The 22,833-nt window shown below is 40.2% G+C and overlaps 1 protein-coding gene across 1 annotated transcript in view; it reads left to right on the top strand.

Moving 5' to 3' along the window:
• NRXN3 (neurexin 3) overlaps positions 1–22,833 on the top strand; it is a 2,130,901-nt gene that overhangs the window by 1,581,792 nt on the left and 526,276 nt on the right. The gene's annotated exons all lie outside the window — the stretch shown is intronic.

Raw genomic sequence — 22,833 nt, 5'->3', positions numbered from 1 at the left:
CTTTATGGAGGAACACATTTGTTAATCCTGAATCTTACTCAAGATCTTTCAGCATCTCTATCAAAATCTTTCCCCTGGGAGCTGCTTTGTTCTATTCCCCAGATAGTGAAGAATTTCTTCATCCTACTTCCTGATAATTTCATCTAAACTTTTTCATCCACTGCTTCAGGCCATTGCTTCAAGTCATATCATCTTCTTAGACTATGAATAATTCTTTCCCTTCAATTATACTGTTACCTTTAAGGTATTACAGACTGTGATCAAGTTCCCCTAGAGTCATTGCTTTGCCAGACTTTATAAACTTAGCTCCCACCATATCGCCTCATATGTTTTATCTTCTAGCCTTTATAGCATTCCTTTTTTGTGCCTATCTTTGTAGCTGCTCTGATATTTTAATATCCTTCCTAAACTAGGGAGGTCAAAACAGCACATCATATCCTGGGTATTATTGTGAGTATCTGATTTCAAAGAGAGAAATCAAGGGAGAGGATTACCTCAGAATTGAACTTAATCTATTTTGTGACTCAGAAAAATAGACAAAATGGTAGAGAAACCTAACAGGGCACCGTCAACATGTTTCCACCTGTGTTAGTGTACTGTTAGAACAATCCTGGAAGTGTAAGGGAAAACAATGATTTTTCTGAGAACCTTTTCCTTCCAACAGATACTTGAACTTACCCTTTAAAGTAAGATATGCTATAAAAATATGGGCTTTAAATATGGTTGTGTAATAAGGTTTTTCCCATAGTACACAAGCTCTTAAACCAATTTTGTATATTTATTAGTATTCCTATGTTTGTGGTTTAAAATAAATAAGCAGCATTAAACATTTAATTTTAGGAAGAAATAACCAAATAGAAATGGATCCATGTTGGTACGACCTTTAAATTTCTGGTGACATATTTCAGCATTTATAGAATTTCAGCAATGTTCCTCTTGGGGGTGCTACAGAAAGCAAACTCAGGTTGGCTCTGTAGAGCCAAGTCTCCTAACATTTTTGATTATCCACACATAGTAGAAAAAAGTAGCATACACCGTTTATAAATATGTATATGAATATATTATATGCAGGTATTAATACATTGGGAGCTCTGGTAGCATAGTGCCTAAGGCTCTTGACTGCTAACCAGAAAGCTGGCGGTTCAAACCCACCAGCCACTCCTCAGAAGGAAGGTTGGGCAATCTACTTCTATAGTGATACTGCCTCTGAAACCCAAGAACTAAGTAACTATGAGTTGGTCCAACTCCACGGCATGTAACAAAAACATTAATATATTGCCCTAGGAGCTCTGGTGGTATAGTGGTTAAGGTATTTGGCTGCCAATCAAATGGTCGGTGGTTCAAATACACCAGCTACTCCACTGAACAAAGATGAGTCAGTCTGATTCCATAAAGATTTATACCTTGGGGGTCACTATGAGTCGGAGTCTACTCCATGACAGTGAGTTTGGGTTTTTTTTCTGAAATGAACTGTCTACATTAGAAATATATAGAAATGTAAGAATTTTAAAAGGACAAGATCAGGTAGATAGAGGTTTGAATATTTTCCTCATTAGCCCAGTGAATCAACCTTCGTACTTCCTGGGGATGCCCACCCCACTTTGGAGACCCATCTTCCATTAGGATCAGAGTAAGCCATCGTTCTCAGCAGTTCCCAGTAGGAGTGCCAGAATGAGTAATTGAGTGCTGGAGCACCTAAGAGAATATGTGGTTCAAGCATTCTCTTTAAAGATGGAAATAAGGAGGCTCAGAGACTCACCAACCTCAGGCCCCAGGGTCAGTTAATGAGAAAGATACAGATAAATCTCAGGCCTCCTAATTTTCAGTTGCCAAAGCTCATGGAAGAGACCAGGCATTCTCTTTCACCAAGGGTCTGAGAAAAGTAGGATCTGAACTCCCAGATGCTGACCCATAGTTTGTACAATAATCTCGACTCTCTCTTGCTCCCTTCTAAGAAGCTCTCTTTACAACTTCTCTCTCGTCTTTCTTCCTCTCCTCCTCTCTCCCTTCACTTTCTCCAATGTAAAATACAAAGCTTCTGATGTAAGAATCTGACTCATACTCAGACTCATAGGGACCCCTCCTTGGGTTTCTGACGCAGTATCTCTATGGAAGCAGATTGCCCAGTCTTCCTTCGAGGAGTGGCTGGTCGCTTTGAACCGCGAGCCTTCTGGTTAGCACTCTAATGCCACCAGAGCTCCCGATGTAAGAATAGACTTCTTTAATATCCCATCTTTAACAAGAGAATGGGCTCTGGAGCCAGTCTTCGTGGGTTCAAATTTTCATAGTCACTTAATAGCCCTGTGACTTTAGGCAAGTCACTTCTCTATGCCTGTTTCTCATCTGAGGAAGTGGTGATCATAAAGTCCCATGTTGGTTGATGTGATAACAAAATAAAATGAAACCTGAAAAGCCCTCAGCACTTTGCCTGGCTCCATCATCAGACTTCTTTAAAAGTGAACCCTTACTATCATCGTCATTTTGTTGCATTTTCTCTTAAAATCTTAAAGCATTTTCCCCCATATCTTTGCCCTTCATTTTGTAGCATGCCCTTCCTGGTGCTATGCCAAGAAAGGCATTTTCCTGCCCATTTGCAAATGCATGCACTGAGGCCCGTTAGCATGCTGTGACAGCGCCTGTTCTGAATCCCAGCACAGAGTCCCAACTCAGAGTCCCATATCAAACTGCATTTCCTCTCAGGATGAAAACAATGACTCGAAACTCATTTAGCTGAACAAGAACACAGACTCCATCATGTTCTTTCTCTTCCCATTTTCCCGAAGCTTCTCTCTGTGCATGGTGATCTATCCTTCCAGAAGTCTACCCAGCCTGTGGATTGCAGTGGCAGAGTTTTAAAGGCCTATCTGTTCATCTGCCTGAACTCTCAGCTGTGCAAGAAGCTGTGTTATAACTTTAATAGCTTCTGCACATAACTAGCTTTCCCCACCCCTTTGGAGTGTTTCTATTTTCTCCAGCTTTCTGTATCAGGGAGTGTTATTAAATGATAAGGGGGTTTGCTTGCTGGTTGTATATTGTGAGAGGCTGAGAAACAATGAGCGTTGTGACACATCAGAGGGCATGTTAGTGCTGATTATGGAAACTCTATATCAGAGAGCAGATCATGTGACAGCTGCATCTGGGACACTAGCTCCTTTCCCGGGAGAGTTATTAATGGGCCTTCATACCTGGGAGGAAGGATTGCGATGTCTGGGCAATGCGATACTTAGAGATATGTCACTTATCATAAGAGGAGCCTCAGTAGCTGAGGCTGGCAGTTCTGCTACATACATCAGGCAAGCTCCATGTTCCACAGACAAAAGAAAAGTGGAACTTGTTATGGTGACCTTGCACAGAAGAGGTCATTTCATATTGTCATCCTTGTACATTGATTGTCAATCGGTATGGCATAGAGAAAGACAGCTTGGAGCTGAGAGGCAGAAGATCTGAGTTTTATTGCTAGCTCTACCTCCATTTGGCTATAGGGTCTTGAGTGCCAGGCAAAAAACGTGTGATCATCAGTTTTTTAAATATGAAAAATAGATGAGGGACTGACTGTATACAACCTAGGAGAATATGGGTAGCATAAATGGTTAAGTGCTTAACTTCTAAAGGTTGGTGGTTCAAATCCACCCAGTATACCTCAGGAGAAGAGTCTAATGATCTATTTCCAAATGACCACAGCCACTGAAACCTATGGAGTGCAATTCTTCTCTAAAACACTTGGGGTCACCATGAGTCTGAATAGATTTAATGGCAATGAGTTTGGGTTTATATATGCCCTACTTGCAAGAAGTTGCAGTTTAAATGTCACATCTTTCAAAGTAGTAGGCAGAAGCAAGGGTGTGTATGTGTTTTGAGTGCAATGGAGCCATAAAGATATTTCTGTGCAGAAAAGAAGGGGCCAGTACAAACACAGAGATTGACAATGCGTGGGAGAGGAAGTGGTCAAAATTGGCCATACTGTTGTTGAAGAAGGAATGGAAAGATGAGAGGAGAAATTAAAATAGAGGTTTAAATCTTGACCAGGCTTCCTGTGGAGGGAGGGAGAGAGGAGGCATTGCGTGTCTGCACAGAACTCTGAGAAGAAAAGGAAAAGTCGAAAGAGTTCACATCTGATATCCCTGAATTGTTCCATGAAGAAAGTTGTAAGGTCAACTGCTATTAGCAGCAAGACCAGACAGTAGATGGAGGAATTCAAAGATTCCTTAGAATGATCATTCCTTAGAATGATCTTTTTGTGAGATCTCAAAGGAAGCCCACATGACATCTTTTAAACAATGTTTTGATCTCAGATCCAGAACCAGTTCAGTTTTGAGCCCAGCCATGTCATTTCCTCCTGGGGTAGCCGTAAGCAGTTGTTCATCACTTCCTTCATCTCTAACTAGGGTTATTATCTATACCTGTCAGGCTTGTAATGAAAACTAAATGTGATCACATACACAATGTGCTTATCACCATGCCTGGCATAGGATAGTTTCTCATTACTTGGAAAGAGTAGACATGCTGGAGGAGAATGCACGAAGCATCCATGGTTGCTAAAGCAGAGTGTTGTCCACCTTAGAAGTTGGGTTGTGTTGATCTGTTTGTTAAAAATTAAACAATAATCTTCATAAGTGCGTACATACTCTCCTTTCAAAGGCTTGCCTTTGCTCCCTGCTGTTCACCTTCCTTCTTTCCTGCTTGCCTACCTGCCCTGGGTTTTATGTCACAGCCTCGATAGAGAGTGGTTCTTTACTTGGGTACTATATGTTTCTTATGCTACAGACCCAGCACCAATGACACACCAATCTGATCATGTAAGCCTCCAGCTACACCCCCTTCCTGGTTTAGAAGGAAAAATGATTTGTAGAGTCTTCACAGGTAGGCCAGGTAATGTAGCATCTGCATGGATATTGAAATACCCTTAATAGTTATGTGACTTTTTTACATTTGAAGGGTAGCCCAAGAACAGACCTGAAGGACCTCCCTTTAGAGCCTCTTTTTCTAAAGCAAGGAGCTCTGGTGGTACAATGGTTAGTGCTTTTGGCTGCTAACCAGATGTTGACAGTTTGAACCCACTAGCTACACCACAGAAGAAAGAGGAGGCAGTCTGCTTCCCGAAAGATTTACATCCTCGGAAACCCTACGGGGCAGTTTTACTGTATGGGGCAGTGGGTTTGGGTTTTCTAAAACCCTTTTAGGTTTCTTCTCTATTATATTGTACATTTTTAATGTAGATAATCACACATGTGGACATTAGTGAAAACTTGTTGGAGTATAAATGGGAGTTACCCTGGGAAGGAAGATGACTTTTTGTAAGGTTCAATTAGACACCCTTTAAAAGGTCAGTTTCCCTTTTGTGGCAAAACTCAGTACAAACCTGATTGAAAACTTTTTGAAAAACCAAATCAAATTCACTGATGTCGAGTAGGATTCAACTCATAGAGACCCCTCCTTGGGTTTCTGAGATGGTATCGCTACAAAAGTAGATTGCCCCATCTTCCTTCCGAGGAGTGGCTGGTGGGTTTGAACCTCCAGACTTCTGGTTAGCAGTCAAGTGCCTTAGGCACTACACCACTAGAGCTCCACCCCTAAAAAAACTCTTTAAAGAAAGTAGCTGTTGTCTTAAACAAACAAACAAACAAACCTGTTATTTATTAAGCATCTACTGAGTACCAGCAGTGTATGTGTATGTGTGTGTGGTGGGGTGGAGAGCATGTCCCCACTCCCTGTAATCTTCTCAATGATCTGAAAGGTAAGCACCATTAAGCTCATTTCCAAAATGAGGATCCTAGAACTCAGAGGTTAAGTGAGTCACCAAGGTTCTGACACCTGCAAACACCTGAGACAAGGTTCAAAGCCAGGTATACCAAAGCCAGGGCTTTCTTCTGTCTGGGATTCCTAAGGCCTACACCATCCACTCCCTGAACCACTCAGCCTGATATTTTTCTATCCTGTGGCACATTCCTCATGGAATATGCCACTGGAGTGGGAGGTGATAAGATAAAAGCAGGAGATTGTATTATCAGATTTCCATTTCCTTACCCTAATGCTTTTCAGCTTCTGCTATAAGAGAGAAGACCAGCCTCAGGCTGGGAATGCCACTGGTGCTTCAGGGAAATCCTTGGTGCAACAGCATCTGGGAAAACCTTGAAATTCATATACTACCAGCAGGACACCCAAAATTTTCCAAGGAGACATTAATATATTTCTGAATATATGTCTCTCTTTAACTTAAAAAAAAAAAAAAATGGGGAGAAAGGAGGCACTCTATCTCCCAATGCCTACTAGACTGACAGACAAGTGTTAAATTTTTTCACAGAATGTGTAATTAGGAGCAGAGTAAACTATTCCCTCCTAAGTACATAGTAAATTCAGTTGGAGACTATATTTGAGAACTAAGAAAAATCTTATTTTGTTCAAACATTGCATCTGCCAATATTTGACCATTTCATTTCATTTCACAAGTACAGCTGTGTCTGTTTCAGGAGATAATCAACTGTATCCTGAAGTAACCAACTGGCAATCACAGGTCATAACAACCGTGATCTAGACCAATAAGAAGTGAGTTTCCCTGCCTTCTTATAAATGAAGGACTGGAACTCATTACTACACCTATTGAATTGGAGAGCTCACATCAGGAAGATGCCATTTTGTTGTTGTTGTTGTTAAACTGACTTGGCCAACTTAGAAAGAATATCCAGAATCCTCAGTTCTTGAATCCCTGTGTACCCAAGAATCAATTAAAATTACAATTTGAATATGAATATTGAGAAAAATAGATGGTCAGCTAGAAAATAAATTTAAACATAATTCTATACACCATTAAGTCAAGAAGAAACAACTGAGTTTGTCAATAGATCCCTGTTCTCCAATGTTGTGTCTCTTTTCAAAGTGCTTTGGCAAACATTCAGTTTTAATGATAATATGTCATATTCCAGCATATACTTACTGATGGAATTTTCAATAGCTTTAATTGGTAGGTGAAGTATGTAAGGCCTCTGAAGAATATGCCTGACTTTCTGTGGCTAGATACTCCTGACTCAGTGTGTGTGTGTGTGTGTGTGTGTGCACGCGCATGTGTGAGTAAACATCAACACTATTTATTTTGAAAACTTTCATCACCCTGAACAGAAACTCTACTTAGTAAGCAATAATTCACCATTTCTCTCTCTCTTTAGCATGTGAAAATTGCTCATATATTTTCTCTCTATACATTTGCCTAGCCTAGATATTTTGTATAAGTGGGATCATATATTTCCTCATTTTTTTGTCTAGCTCATTTCACTTAGCACAATGTTTTCAAGGTTCATCCATGTTTTGGCTCATTTTGCAATCATAAATGAAAAGCACTGTGACTTAGTAAAGTCTACCAAGCTTAATTGAATAATGTCCTGTGATCCCATCAAAGAGCATGCTTTCAATTTTGGAGATTTGTTGGCTAGCAAATGCTTAAAGTCTTAAATGGTGCTCAATGAAGAAGTACCAAAAACACGCCCAACATGGGGACCAAAGTGTTTTCCTTTATGAGAAAAATACCAGTGAGAAACAACTCAATGTGATCGTGAACTTCATCAATGGATGTGTGGCAGCAGATGAGGAACAGACTGTAATTCAAGGAGTGACACAGAGGTTGGCATTATGAGGATTTTTAAATTCCAGGACTAAATGGATGATCCATTGGGAGGCAATGTCCAGACAGATCAATAAGGCACAAAAAGACAATTGCTTTTCTTGGTGAATCTTAAGAAAGGGCCAAGGCTTTAGGGAAATGGAGAGATTTTCTTTTTTTTTTTACCTTCCACAAAAAGGTAATTAATGAGTACAACAGACAATTCAAGGCAAAATAATAGAATCTGAAAGCTTGAGAGCTGTGCATTCAGAATGGAGTTAGAGATTTGTAGAAGGGCTTTAGCCCTGAACGGTGCCTTCAGAAGTGGACAGAGCTACGATGGTGACAATGTCTCCTTGAGAGGTGCGTGCTGAGATCTTCTACTGGGCAAGCATCCAAACACATTTGAAAAAAGAGACTTGCCTTTCAATATGTCTATGTAGAGAGAAAAGAGTCAAATATTTAGAAAAAGGAAGGATTGAAATTGTAGTAAAGATTGTTTTCAAATTAAGGCTGAAATACACTTCACCACCGTGGGAGGAATGAGTATGGATTTAACTCTGTGATATATAGATTGTGCTTTCTTGGGCTGTGAAAGTGGCTCCTCCATGCATGAAAAGCAAACACAGAAGACAATTTAAGATGTAAACTCAGACCTTCTTAAGTCCTTCAAATTTCCAATGGAAATTTGTTTAGACAAAGTACATAATTAGTGTCATGGATCGAATTCTGTTACTCCAAAATATGTGTCATCCTGGCCAGGCCATGACTCCCAGTATTGTGTGATTGTCCTACATTTTGTGATCTGAGATCATTACCCTCCATTTTCTGATGTGTTGTCAACAAATCCTAACTTCTGCCTAGGGTTAATGAGTCAAGATTAAGTTATGTTAAAGAGGATTAGATTATATGCATAATGGTAATGAAGCAAGATTAAGGTGGGATGTTATCACCCTTACTCAGGGCACAGCACTGACACCATGTAAGAGGAGTTTCCTAGGGGTGTGGCCTGCTTTAACAGGTAAAAGGAGGGAGAAGCAAGCAGAGAACAGGAGACCTCCACATTCCAAGAAAGAAGAGCAGGGACTGGCACACGGCTTTGGACCTGTGGTTCCTGCTCTGAGAACTTCCTAGAGTCAGGGGAAGACTGAGGGCAAGACACGTGGAGATCTCCAGGGAATGCTGGATTCACAGATGTTGAAAGGAGGTAACCACTGGAGCCAACAGAGAGAGGAAGCCTTCCACTAAGCTGATGCCCTGAATTCAGACTTCTAGTCTCCAAAACTGCGAGAAAATAAATTTCCATTTGTTAAAGCTATCCATTTGTGGTATTTCTGTTACGGCAGCACTAGATAACTAAGATGACTAGTAAGGCTGAAGTTATGAGTGCTGGCAATGTGTTTGATTAAAACTTTTCACAAGGTCCATATTAAGGTAAAGAAAGTTTTCTGCTCTGTATTGAATGACAAACACTTGTTATACAAGCAACATTTTCAAAATGTCATACTTTGTTCTCTTAAACAGATCTTTCTGCTAAACTACAAACTTGTTAAAGACAGCGTCGTGGCCCTCCATTCTTGTCTATATGTTGTTGTTTTAAGAGCCATTGAGTTGGTCCCAACTCAGAATGACTTTATGTACAACAGAACCAAATACTGTTTGGCCCTGTCCCATCCACACAATCATTGCTATGCTCGTACCCATTCTTGCAGCCACTGTGTCAATTCATCTTGTTGAGGGTCTTCCTCTTTTTTATTGACTCTCTATTTTACCAAAAAACAAACCTAACCAAACTCACTGCCATTGAGTCAGATCCAACTCATGGTGACCCCTCCTTGAGTTTCCGAGGCCATATCACTACAGAAGTAGATTGCTCAATCTTCCTTCTGAGGAGCCGCTGGTAAGTTTGAACTGCAAGCCTTCTGGTTAGCAGTCACATGCCTTAGGCATGAGGCAACTCTTGCCTGACTTCAAAGGAACATTCTGGCTGTACTTCCTCCAAAACAGATTTGTTCCTTCTTCTGGCAGTCCATGTATACTCGGTCTTCTTTTCTAGCACCATATTTCAAAGGCAACCATTCTTCTTGATCTTCTTATTCATTGTCCAGCTTTCACATGCATATGAGGCAGTGGAAAACACCATGGTTGGAATAAGGTATACCTTAATCCTCATAGTGATATCTTTGCTTTTGAACACTTGAAAGAGGTCTTTTGCAGCAGATATGCCCAATGCAATAAGTCATTTGATTTCTTGGCTGTTGCTTCTATGGGCTTTGATTGTGGATCCAAGTAAAATGGAAATGTTGTAATTTCAATATTTTCCCAGTTTATCATGGGGCACTGGTGGTGCAGTGGTTAAATGCTCAGTTGCCAACCAAAAGGTCAGCAGTTAGAAATTACCACTGCTCTCTGGGAGAAGATGTGGCAGTCTGCCTCTGTAAAGATTTACAGCCTTGGAAACTATTGGGCAGTTCTACTTGGTCCTATAGGATGGTTATGAGTCAGAATCAATTCAATGACAACATGTTTTACACATAGTGAAACAAAAACAAAACATCTAGTTGTCTTTGAGTCGACTCTGACTCATGGTGAACTCATATGTTACACTGTTGGACTGCACTCCATACAGTTTTCATGGTTGTTATCTTTTTGGAAATAGATGGCCAGGCCTTCCTTCTGAAGTGCCTCTGGGTGCTACCATCCTTTTAGTTTGCAGCTAAGTTAACCTATTGTACCACTCAGGGACCTCTATGCATAGTAGGAGCTCACTAAATATTTCTTGAATGGATGCACCACAAGTGTAATTTAATTGCAAACTTAACAAGTATATGCTCAATACATACTTGGTGCCCACCACTAAATCTCTTACTAGTTTTGTGAACTTTGATGGTATTTACACTTGGAATTGTTTGCCTGAAGATTTAGATCATTAAAAGAAAAATAAGAGAAAAACACTTTCATTATAACATCAATGTATTTATATCTCAACATAAAACATGAATAATCACTATCTTCTCCTAATAGATTCTACCATCTTCATTAACCTCCTGTTTCATCTGAGAAATGGTTATGCTTAGGGGTCAGGATCTTTAGATAGGCTATTTCTATTCTGTCAGAATTTCACATAGTCTTTCAGAAACTTGAAAACTGGTTATATACAGAAACCAACATAAGTGAGAAGTGAGAAATGGCTTCATTAAGTATGATCATCTTCCAAAGCCATCTCTCTTAGAGATCATACATGAAGGGAGGTGAGACAACATCCTTAAGATGAATCTTTTATGGAAGGGCCTGAAAAGGATAATATTTGAAAATATGCTCATTATCCCACAAATATTGTTAAACTTTTTATTTTAAAATAATTTCAGATCTACAGAAGAATTGCAAAGATAGTACAGTTTCTGAATACCCTTCACCCAGCTTCCCCTAGTGCTAAAATGTTACATAAGCATGGCACAGTTATCAAAACTAAAAAAAAATTAACATTGGTACAGTATTAGTAAGTAAACCACAGACTTTATTCAGATCTTCTTAGTTTTTCTACTAGTGAATGCCCTTTCTGTGTTCCAAGATTCAATCCAGGGTGTCCCACATTGCATGTAGTCTTCATATTTCCTTACTCTTCTTTGACTTGTGACAGTCCACAAATACTTTTTTAAGAGAAGAAATGATTTCAAAGTGCATCTGTTAGATCAACAGCATCCTTCCTACTTTTCCCTTCTCCACTTAAATTGGACATCACTTAGTTTCTTTCTAATTTATGCATGAAATATTTTATCATTGTAGATGACTGTAGGTGTATTGAGGCCATTAGTCAGGGATATGTATCACACTCAGATTCACAGAGTATACAATAGCACTCTTCTATCTTCACCAAGCAACCTTCTCAATCATATAGTAATAGTATGGAGTAGTTGCTGAGAGCACAAACTCTGGGACCTCATTGTCTGGATTTGAATTCTTGCTCTAGCTATGTGACATTAGGCAAGCTACTTAACCTCTCTCTACCTTCGTTTCTGCACTTTTGAAATGGAGTTGTGGAAGAATAAAATGAATGAATGCCTCAAAAACACTTAGAACAATAAATGGCATATGGTAAAACCTATATGTAAATTCTTCTCATATTATTATTGACCATGTTGTTGTTGTTAACTGCCATCGAGTTGTTTCCAACTCATAGCGACCCCATGCACAGCAGAACGAAACACTGCCCGATCCCACGCCAGCCTCACAATCCCTGCTATACTTGAGCCCATCATCGCAGCCACCGTATCAAACCATCTCGTTGAAGGTTTTCCCCTCTTTTGTCGACTCTCCACCCTACCAAGCATGACATCCTTCTCCAGGGAATGGTCCCTTCTGACAACATGACCAAAATAGGTGAGACGAAGTCTGGCCATTCTTGCTTCCAAGGAGCATTCTGGCTGCACTTCCTCCAGGACAGATCTGTTAGTTCTTTTAGCAGTCCATGGTACTTTCAGCATTCTCCGCCAGCACCACAACTCAAAAGCATCAACTCTTCTTTGGTCTTCCTTATTCATTGTCCAGCTCTCACATGCATACAAGGCAATTGGAAATATCATGGCTTGTGTCAGGTGTACCTTAGTCTCTAGGAGATATACTTGCTCCTCAGCACTTGATACAGTTCCTTCACAGTTGACTTTTCCAATGCTACACGTCGTCTAATGTCCTGACTGCTGCTTCTGTTGGCATCGATTGTAGAACCAAGCAACGTGAATTCCTTGACAACCTCAATCTTCTCTCCATTTATTGTGATGCTGCTCATTGGTCCAATTTATTGACCATAAAACAAAACAAAACAAAAATGTAAAAGTGGAGTAATGGAAAGATCCCTGGATTTTGCATACCATGTTGACATCATACTTGCTAGAGGGACTGTTGTTAGTTGTCATTGAGTCAGCTTCCACTCAGGGTAACCCTATATATAACAGAATGAAACCTTGACTTGCTCTGTGACATCTTCATGATGGCTGTTTTGAATCCATTGTTGTGGCCATTATGTCAATACACTTCCTGGAGAGTTCCCTTCACATCTGCTTTCCCTTCACTTTGCCAAACATGATGTCCTTCCCCAGTGATAGTCAGTCCTTCCTTCCTGATGATATATTCAAAGTGAATAAGTCAAAGTCTGTGATTCATAGGATTTTCATTGGCTAATTTTTAGAAATAAATCCAGGCCTTTCTTCCTAGTTTGTCTTAGTCTGGAAGCAATGTTGAAATCTTTCTACCATGGGTTACCCTACTGGTATTTTAAATACCAATGAAACAACTGCCAGCATTGTGTTGTGTTGTTGTTGTTAGGTGCCACTGAGTCAGCTCAGACTCATAGTGACCCTGTGTATAACAGAACAAAACACTGCCCCGCGCGTGCCTGAGTCACAATCCTTGCTATGCCTGAGCCCATCTTTGCAGCCACTTTTTCAATTTATCTTGTTGATGGCCTTCCCCTTTTTCACTGAGCCTCCACTTTACCAAGCATGATATCCTTCTCCAGGGAATGGTCCCCTTTTTCAACAGGACATGTAAACCACCCTATGACAAACTGACGGATGGTGGAGTAAATGGGTATGTTCTTTCCCTTTTGTAAGGACATCTGGTGGCGTAATGCCTAAGGCATTATTTGACTGCTAATCAAAAGCTTGGGAGTTCAAACCTACCAGCCACTCTGGAGAAGGAAGCCTGGGCAATCTACTTCCATAAAGATTTACCACCTCAGAAACCCAAAGGGGGCCACTATGACTCGGAATCAACTCAGTGGCAGTGAGTTTGGTTTTTGGTTTTCTCTGGTGGTATAGTGCCTAAGGCATTTGGCTGCTAACTGGAAGGCTGGTGGTTCAAACTCATCAACTATTCCTCAGAAGTAAGATCGGACAATCTACTTCTGTAGAGATACTGCCTCAGAAACCCAAGAAGGGGTCGCTATGAGTTGGATCTGACTCAATGGCAGTGAGTTTTGTAATCTAAAGATAATAACACTTACTCTACATTTTTCAAAGAGTTACTTTAAGGGTCAAATGAGATAAGTCATGTGAAAGGGCTTTGTAAATTGTAAAATGCAAGCCTGAGTGATGATGATGATGTGGAATAAAGTGGGGATAGAAAAGGAGAGGCTCAATGGCAGGGTATATGTAGGAATATGGATGTTGCTTCTGTTGGTTATAAGCATTGCACAGTTTATGTATATATGCCCTTCTGACCAACCAAATCGTATGAATATGGGAGACAAACCATGCGGGATAAAGACTAAGGCAGTTGTTACCAGCCACTTCGATTACAGTCTCACTGGGAAAAGTTTCAAAAACTTCTGATGATACTGATAAAGAGTTAGGGATAAGGGGACAGCAGGCTTAAGGACATGGTGCTGATGGGGACTGGATGAGCTAGCTGTTAATGTGAATTACTCATTTTCACATTGGCACTGTTCATTTCATTCATTATCAGCAAGGGACTTTTAGAAGAGGCTATACTATTCCCATTAAATAGCATCTCACTACCTCAGGTCTATTGTTTTAAGAACCTGCAAGCAGACACAGTAGTTCAAGAACATTCCTGAGAACCGAGGTGAGGGTGTAGAGTGTGCTTTGGCTCCATAGGCCAGGCTTGACATTGATTTTCTACTTTGTTACCTGGCAATTGAAAGTCTTCACACTCATTTCAAAAAGATGTGTTGAAAAGAACGGAATGGGCATTTAACTTCCTTTGTCCATTATGAGCAGGGAGGGCATCCTGAGTCAGAGTTCTGAATTCAGGTTCTCAGAGGAAGAGCAGGCAAATGGGGCAGTTGCAGCTGGAGCCTTCTCCTCTTTTCTTCTCTCTTTTTTTTTTTTTTGAAAATTCCACATCTTCTAGCAGTCTGCAAGTATAATTACATAATAAATAAAGAGACTTCAAAAGACCTAGCACATCTGTTAAAGTATATAAATTATTGAGGGCCAACTTACATGAAGAATACACTGCACCCACCACTACCACTTACCTGCAACTCCACTCCAGTGCATGGAGATCCTGTGTGTGAGAATACAACTGTGCCCCATAGGTTTTCAATACCAGTTTTTCAGAAGTAGGTTGCTAGGTCTTTATTTTGAGATACCTCTGGATGGACTCAAACAGCCAGTCTTTGGTTAGCAGCCAAGCACATTAACTCTTAGCACCACCTAGGAACTCCTCTATTATTATATGTACATGTATACACATGCATACATACAGAGAGAGGGAGAAAGCTCTGGTGGTGTGGTGGTTAAGGCATTTGGCTGCTAACCAAAAGGTTGGTAGTTCAGTTCCACCAACCACTCCATGGAAGAAGGAAGAGGCAGTCTGCTTCTGTGAAGATTTATAGCCTTGGAAACCCAATGGGGGTTGCTATGAGTCAGAATTGACTAAATGGCAATTTTTTTTGAGGGGGGTATACACACACAAACACACACACATATACACAGAGCTCTGGTGGTACAGTACCTAAGGCATCTGACTGCTGACCAGAAGATTGGCAGTTCAATCCTACCAGCCACTCTGCAGAAGGAAAACTACTTCTATAAACTACTTCTGTAAAGATTTACTTTCTCAGAAAACTCAATGGGGACTGCTATGAGTTGGACTCCACTCGAAGGCAATGGGCTTGGGCATATATATGTTGTTGTTGTAGAGAGACATATATATGGGGGGGAGAGAGAGGCATATACATATATACGTATAGACATACATATATAAAGACATGTTGTTGTTGTTGTTATGTGCCGTCAAACAACCCCTCCTTGGATTTCCGAGGCAGTATGACTACAGAAGTGACCTCTCATAGGGACCCCTCCTTGGGTTTCTGAGGCAGTATCACTACAGAAGTAGATTGCCCCATCTTCCTTCTGCAGAGTGGCTGGTAGGATTGAACTGCCGAGGAGTGGCTGGTGGGTTTGAACTGCCAGCCTTCTGGTTAGCAGTCAGGTGCCTTAGACATAGACATATATAAAGACATATTGCCATCAAGTTAATTTTGACTAATGATGACCCCACGTGTGACACAGTGGAACTGCTGCATAGGACTTGGCTGTGACCTTTATGGAGGCAGATTGCCTGGCTTTCCTCTACAGGGCTGCCAGCGTTTAGATTAATTGTCAAACAAACTGTGCCAACCAAGGGCCTTATATATGAATGAATGATAGCTGAGATCTATTGTGGAGTAATGGCTAAGGCATCTGACTGCTAATCAGAAGGCTGGCAGTTCAAACCCACCAGCCACTCCTCAGAAGGAAGATTGGGCAATCGACTTCAGTAGAAATACTGCCTCAGAAACCCAAGAAGGAGTCACTATGAGTTGCAATTGACTCAGTGGCAGTGAGTTTGCTTTTTGTTTTGTGTTCTTTTGGTTTGCTATGTACCAAACACTATTCCTAGCATTTTACATTTAATCCTTATAACCCTGTGAACTAAAACCAATTGTGAATATCATTTTACAGATTAAAAAACTGAAACACAGAGTAGATAGAATTGTCTGCAGCTACACAGCTGGTAAATCACAGAGTAGTACTCTTCCAAAAGCTGTTCAATTCAGAAAACAGTACTTTGTGATAATTTGGTAATTTATAAAGGCCTTTACAATGGTATGTTCATTCCATCCCTACCCAGAATAAATTAGTACATGCAAAAGAGCCATAAATATAGTTATCAGGGTTGATAGTCCTCATTTAATCTTTAAAAGGTATCATCTTCATCAATTAGTCAAAAATTAAAGTGAGAAGAATTTGTTGTAAACTCAAATTTAAAAGGTTTGAGAGAAAGCATTGAACAATGCCTAGGTTTTGTTACACTAGTCACCAGCCACTCCTCGGAAGGAAGGATCACCTTGGAAACCCAAGGAGGGTCGCTACGAGTCGGGGCCGACTCAATGGCACATAACAACAATACAATAACAACAACAGTTCCCTAGGGCTATAGTAATAAGTACCATAATTTGGGGCACTTATAAGAACAGAAATGATCTCTTAGTTATGGAGGCCGGTGGTCTGAACTCAAGGGCCCATGCTCTGAAATCTCTAGAGGAAGATGCTTTGTCTTCTTTCTCAGCTTCTAGTAACTCCAGGGGTTCTTCGATGCATCTTCACCTGGTTGACCTCCCTCTGTCTCTCTTTGTCTCTTCTCTTTTTTTTAAGACACTACTCAGATTACATTGCTGACCTACCCTACTCCAATGTGACTTCACTGATAACTCTAAGGTCCTATTTTGAAGCAAAGTCATGTTTACAGGTAGAAAGGGTTAGGACATCAGCACATCTTTTTAGGAGACACAGTTTAATCCATAACACTGTCCTAATGAGTTGGAATTGGCTTCAAGGAAACTAACAAGCACAAATTTTGGATCTGGAATACAAATGAAGCAATATTAAAAATTCAGTGGTCAGGAAGGGGGCATTCAATTTTGGTAGAATCATTTACAGAATTCTCTAACAAAAATTGAAAGAAAAAATAAATCAGATAATGAGTACCCTTAAAGACCAGTTATAACACAATTACGTATCACATACACATTTGAAAATGGGTGAGCTATGAATCCTTAGTCATCCATTTTCTAGTACAACACACAGTTATCTGATGTTATCAAAGGGTGGCCTACTCTAAAAATCTGATTTCCAGTGAAAAGAGATTCCCCGTGGATAACATCCAGGGATTACACATTTTCAAAGAGTCAGAATACAGTGAAATGCCCTCAGCTAGAGAGTACACAGTGTAATCTTTCTTGGTTGTTCAGAGGGGTTTTGCACTGCCTTGGGGCTGTCATTATGAACATCAGTGATCATTGTGGGAATTTGGGAAAATGCTAGTGAATAGGAAGCCTCAATTAGTAGAACACTGCATAAACCAGCTTTTGCTATAATTATACTGTATTTAGATTGATGAGCCTAATGAGCAGTGTTCCTTAATCCAAATGTTGATTTTGGAGTGAGTTAAAATTAGGAGTAAAACTGTGTTAGAGAATTTGTTTACTGGGTTGACTATGTAGCTCCATGTGGAATTCAGATTAGTTCAGCTTACATTTCCTTAGCACTAAACTGTTGTCAGGCCTTGGGGTACATCCTGAACATGTAAAACTATATGAAACCATCAAGGGGTTACAGTCCAAAGAAGGGGAGAAAATTTCATTAACAACAATGGCAATAATGTTGTTGTTGTTGTTATTGTGTGTCCTCAAGTGAGACTCAACTCAGAGCGACCCCTCCTTGGGCTTCTGAGGCAGTATCACTACGGAAGTAGATTGCCCAACCTTCCTTCTGAGGAGTGCCTGGTGGGTTTGAACCACCAGGCTCCTGGTTAGAGTCAAATGCCTTAGGCACTATGCTACCAGAGCTCCTATGGCAATAATAATAACTAATTTATCAACACTCATGGAAGCAGCAGTAAAAAAATCAGATGTTGTATTGCACTGGGCAAATCTGCTGCAAAAGACCTCTATAAAGTGCTGAAGAGCAAAGATGTCTCTTAGAAGAGTAAGGTGAGCCTAACCCAAGTCATGGTATTTTCAATCACCTCAAATGCATGTGAAAGCTGGACAGTGACTAAGGAAGAACAAAGAAGAGCTGACGCCTTTAAATTGTGGTGTTGGCAGAGAATACTGAAAACACCATGGACTAATGGAAGAACAAGCAAATCTGTCTTGGAAGAAGTACAGCCAGAATGCTCCTTGGAAGCAAGAATGGTTAGATTTTGTCTCACCTACATTGGGCATGTTGTCAAAGGGACCATTCCCTGGAGAAGGATATCATGCTTAGGAAAGTAGGTGGTCAATGAAGAAGGGAAGACCCTGGACAAGATGGACGGACACAGTGTCTGCAGCAGTGAGCTCAAGCACAGCAAGCTTATGTGGATTACACAGGATAGAGTGCTGTTTCGTTCTGTTGTACATAGAGTTGCTATGAGTTGGAATTGACTCAATGGCACCTAACAACAATATTTATTGAACTTTTGTTGGGTACCACATATGGTTGTAAACACTTTGCCTGTGTTAATTCATTTGCCTACTTACTACAGTGACCCTGTGAATTTGTTACTATTTTATAGGGGACACAACAGACACAAAATGGTTATGTAATTTATCCAAGGTGATATATATATATATATGTGGTATCTGGCAGAGAAGAGCTTTAAACCCAGGTAGCCAGATTTCAGAATCTAGCCTCTTAGCTCTGATGTTACTTAGTACTCCAGAGAAAGTTTCAATATAAATATAGTGCATCTAAAATGGAGTGTCCTGGGCCAGAGGAGAGGCAATTCACCTGCTTGTCTATGCTGCTGGAGGTGATAAGGACAGAACCTCTTTGTTGTCTCTTCTGATTCATGACAACCCCATGTGTGCAGAGTAGAATAGCTTCATAGGGTTGTCAAGGCTGTGCCCTTTCAGAAGATCACCAGGCCTGTGTTCAAAAATGTCTCCGTAACTCCCTCCTTCACTCACCTTCTACTACATTGTCCTCTTGGCTATTTCTTAAACAGGTCAATCTTCTCCTACCCCAGGACTTTGTACTTGTTCTCTTGGCCTGGACATTCCCTCTCAGATAGCCTTATTTCTCTCACTCAATCTTTCCCACCGCTGCCCAAATGTCACTTTTTATTAATGATGACTTCCTTAACCTGTGCAATTATAAAAGTTCTTCTCCCCCATCCCACCTCCCCACAGTCTCTACTCCCTTACTCTGCTTTATTTTTCTCCATAGACTTAACATCATCTGCTATACTATATATTTACTTTTTATTTCAAAATGTATTATCTGCCAACCCTACACCAGAACATAGATTTTAAAAGGTTGATGGCTTTGTTTATATCGTTTATTGGTGAATTCTTGATGATGATAATATTTCCTGACACGTAAGCTATCCGTGTTCACATAATTATGTATCTATATAATGAATTAAGAAGACAGGAAGGAAATATGCCAAAATGTTAAAAGTAGCTATTTCTGAGAGTTGGAATATTGATCCCCCCCCAATGAACCAAACTTTATTAAAGAGAAAGGGAGGGGAGGCTCTCAGGAGGGAGAGACAGAGAGGGACTTTCACCTATGCTAGCCTCCAGTCCCTCCAGAATTATGATTTTTAAAAAAAAATATGTATTTACCATATTTTCTATAATGAGTGTATGTTATTTTGCTAATCAGAAATAGGTTAAAAGTAAACTAAGTGAGAAACTTAATCACTAACTCATCTCAGAAATGTATTTATTTTGTACCATGATTTTACATTAAGGTTTTTATACATACTGAGAGGCTACTATTGAATGTGTCTGCAGGTTTGCCTAGAAAATGGTCTTTCCTTTCCTGCTTACTCTGTCAGCCCTGACCACTCAACCGAGTAGGTTATTCACATACGGGATAGCCAGTGCGGACAGCCTCTGCTGGGATTCCCAAGAGCCATCTGAAGAGCAGCAGGTCCCAAAGGAGGTCTTGATTCCCAACCTGCTCCTTACACATTGAGCCTCCTCTCAGTAAACCCAATATCAACCCCATCATGTACGATTCATATCTAGTTTTCCTCACGCCCACATGTAGTCCTTTAAAAATCCTGTTGGCTCTAACTCCAAGCATATTCCAAATCGGACCGCTTCACACTGCTCACCACCACTACTTTAGTCTAAGCCACCTGCAGCTATCTACACTATCACTTACCTGAATCCTTACTGATGCTTTCTAACTGGTGTCTTTGTTTTCATTCTTGCCTGAACCCCCACTCCTTACCAATCAATTCCCCTGAAAGCATCCGGAGTTTTACATATGTGTGTGTGTGTGTGTGTGTGTAAATCAGCCAGTGTTCCCCACCTGATTAAAATCCTCATGTGGTTTCAAGTTGTGTGACCAATAAAATCTATATGCCTCACCACAGACTTGATCAGACATGACCTGACACTTCAGTTCTGATCCCTCTATAGCCCTGATACAGCATCCCTTACCATTTTCCTCCACATCAACCTTGCTGAGGACTGTTCATCAAAGAGGTCTGCCTTGTTCCCACTTTGGGCTTTCTCCATAGCTGTGAGCCTTCTTCCCCAGCTTTATAGTGACTCTTTCTGGTTATTTAGATTTCAGCTTAGATGTTAGTTACTCAATCAGGTTTTTTTTTTTTTTAATTTTTATTGTGATTTAGATGAAAGTTTACAGAGCATATTAATTTTCCATATAGCAGTACATACACATTTTGATTCATGACATTGTCTGCGATTCCCCACAATGTAACAGCTTTCTTCCCTCTTCCTCCCTATGGTTACCTCTTCCCTGTGTCCTTCTTTCCTATGCATTCCTGCCCTCTGAGCTGTCTCCCTGTGCAAATACTGCCCTTCTGTTCTCCCATGATTGGTTGTTCTAAGGAGTATATCTACCTGATGTAAATGTTCACCCTATATGCCTATCTGTGTTTGATTGGAAGCCACAGGAGTGAGTTCAATTCTAGACCTGAAGGGTAACTAGGGGCCATACTTTTGAGGATCTCACCAGGCTCTTTTTTATGATTTTGAACAACTGGCTTTTTTTCTTTTTTTTTTTTATGATCCTAACTTAGATAGCTTTGTTCTCCCTCCCTACCAATCACTCTATCACCAGCCTCTTTGTTCTTTCCAGTAATAATCTAATTATCTAGTTCACTTGTTTCTATGTTTACTATGTCTGGCCCGTCAATGAAAGTGTCCTGAGGACAAGCAAATGTGACTGCCTAAATCACTGCTCCAGCTTCAGCACTCAAAATTGTAGCTAGCTCATAGTAGATGTTTAATGAATATTCATTGACTGGCGGAATTAATGATTGAAAGAATTAATATTTTTTCGGAGATGTAGATAAAGATTAAGATGATAACTAGTGCAATTCTGGTTATTTGACCAGCCCAGCCGCTCCTCAAAACCCAAGGAGGGGTCGCTATGAGTCGGATCTGGCTCAGTGGCAGTGTGTTCTGTTTGTTGTTGTGTTTCATTACATCAATCTCCAATCTAGGAAAAAATACCTAAAGAAAATTTTGCTTCTAGGAAAAATGGTAATGCTATTGGTTGATTCATTCATTCATTCATCATTCTTCACTCATCAGACATTTGTTAAGGACTTATACACTATGCCAGATCCTGTGTTTGGTATTTGGCTGTGATCTCAGACACATGTATATGTATGTATCTATGTGTGTGTGTGTGTTGGAGGCAGAAGACAGGAAAATAAACAACAAAGCAGCACAAAAACTGTGTTTTGTTTTGGTTTAGTAGAGGTTATGTACATATTGTTTTGGGAACTCAGAGAAAAGTGCTCCTATTTTTGCTTATTAGAAAGTTAGTTTGTAGTCATTTATTATCAAGTTAACATTGATGGATTTTTCTTATGGTCAGTTTTCCTAAATCTGAGGTTTAACAGCTAAATAATTTGGTTTAAAAAAAAAAGGAGGAAAAAAACCCAAAGGAATCAATACAGAGACTAATGATCATTCTTGCAAATAAAACAGATACTGTTCAGAATTAGACATGGGCCTCTGGTAATGCGTGTTTCCTCTTCATCTTGAGTGAGGGATGCTGGAATGGGCTGGTCTGGCTGCTGTTCAATGGGGGAGTCATTAATACTCTTCACTTGCCCAAGGGATAAAAAGCAAAATTAGCTTGTACTCCAAAAAAAAAAAAAATTTTTTAAAGGCCAGTTAAAATTATTGACTTCATGCATCACTCAGTAATTATAGGAAGCATTGCTGCACTGTCCCCATAGATGATTAGAATAATTGCTGTCCTTTCATCCTTCCCTGTCTAACAACACTCCCCAGTGCCTCCTACTTCCCTTTGTATCTTAGTAGCTTCATGTATCGTCTTTGCTAAGACAACATCAAGGCTCAGCATAATTGGGCCATTTCCCTGTCACACTGGTTTGCTTCTAAATCTTCCTCCTCTGTGGGTCGCAGCGAGGTCAATCATATGCAGTCAAATGGCAGAGCAGATATTAAAAATACATATATCCCAGAATAAAATATATACCATCTGTGGGCTTCAGATACAAAGGGAAACATCTCTTAAAATAATCTTAGATAAAGCCCTTGGCAGGTTTCCTGTATCTGTTGGCAATCACTGCAGCTTTGATTAGCAGAGTGCCTGATACATGATTTGTATTGGTCTATTATTTTTTTTCTTTTCTGCCCCATAAGTGCCAATAGATAGAGATGATTTCTACAAACACAGTGTTTCCCATGCTTGCCTAATCACCAGAATCAGCTCTAGTCCTTGGTGGAAATA

Source organism: Orycteropus afer, unplaced genomic scaffold (genome assembly GCF_000298275.1).
Source record: "Orycteropus afer afer isolate SDZICR_OR568_19922 unplaced genomic scaffold, OryAfe1.0 scaffold00079, whole genome shotgun sequence".
Lineage (NCBI taxonomy): Eukaryota > Metazoa > Chordata > Mammalia > Tubulidentata > Orycteropodidae > Orycteropus > Orycteropus afer.
The sequence above is the reverse complement of the archived record's forward strand: the minus strand, read 5'-3'. Positions and strand labels throughout refer to the sequence as shown.